We start from the raw sequence: 1380 nt of genomic DNA on the forward strand, positions 1-1380 counted from the left end.
TTGGATCCTTTTTACCCTTGCCTTTTGGTTTTAAGGGCTATTGGCTTTTTCTGCTTGCTTTTTCTCTTTTTTTTTTCAAAATATTTTTTTTCCGTCAATTAATTTTTTAATTGTTTATTTTTTTCGCCATTCACTGCTTTTTCTTGCTTCAAGAATCAAATTCATGATTTTTCAGATTGTCAATAACACTTCTTCTTGTTCATCATTCTTTTAAGAGCCAACAATTTTAACATTCATAAACAACAAGATAAAAAATATGCATTGTTTAAGCATTCATTCAGAAAGCAAGAAGTATTGTCACCACATCAATATAATTAAACTAAATTCAAGGATAAATTTGAAATTCATGTACTTCTTGTTCTTTTTGAATTAAAACATTTTTCTTTTAAGAGAGGTGAAGGATTCATGGAACTATTCATAATCTTTAAGGCATAGTTACTACATACTAATGATCATGTAATAGATAAACATATAAAAAAATGAAAAGTAGGAAAAAAATTTTAGAACAAGGAATGAGTCCACCTGAGTGAGGGTGGCGCCTTCTTGAAGATCCAATGGTGCTTTTTGAGCTCCTTTATGTCTCTTCCTTGCTTCTGTTGCATGATCCCTAGTGATTTTGGTGTTCCTATCCTTAGTTGCTTCCAATAATTATGTGGAGGAACATGTATCCCCTAAGGTATCTCAGGGATTTCTTGATTTGCAGTCAAATATTCTACCACTGAGCTATAGACCCTTTAGATGAGTCTTTCCATCTCCCATGACTCGGAGGTGGAAGCTTTTTGTCTTTCCTTTTTCTCTTTTTTTTTTCTTCTTTTTTTTTTTTTGAGGTTTCTCTGAATTGTTGATTTTTTAGTTTCTCTTGACTTCCTCTTCAGAGTCCTTTCAGGTTCAATAAGAATGTTCTTGTCCTTGCTCCTGCTCATATAGGGAAGAAGAGAACAAGAAAAGAAAGAGGAATCCTCTATGTCACAGTAAAGAGGTTCCTTATTGTTAGTAGAAGAAGAAAGGAATAAAAGTGGAGAATCCAATCACAATGGTGAGGATAGAGGCAGTGATTGGAGATGAAGAGAGGTGAAGAGAAGTGTTAGTAAATAAATAAAATAAATAGAAAGAAGAGGAGAGATAGAGGATTTCAAAAATAATTTTGAAAAATGGGTTAGTAATTTCGAAAATTAAAGGAAGAAATAAAATTAAAATTAAAATTTGAAACAACTAGTTAATTAAAAAGAATTTTGAAAAAGGGTTAGAAATTTCTGAAAATTAGAGAGATAAAAGTAGTTAGGTGGTTTTGAAAAAGATAAGAAACAAACAAAAAGTCAAATAGTTAGTTGAAAAAGATATTAAAGTCAAATTTGAAAAGATAAGAAGATAAGAAGTTAG

The sequence above is a fragment of the Arachis duranensis genome, unplaced genomic scaffold (genome assembly GCF_000817695.3).
Source record: "Arachis duranensis cultivar V14167 unplaced genomic scaffold, aradu.V14167.gnm2.J7QH unplaced_Scaffold_94272, whole genome shotgun sequence".
NCBI lineage: Eukaryota > Viridiplantae > Streptophyta > Magnoliopsida > Fabales > Fabaceae > Arachis > Arachis duranensis.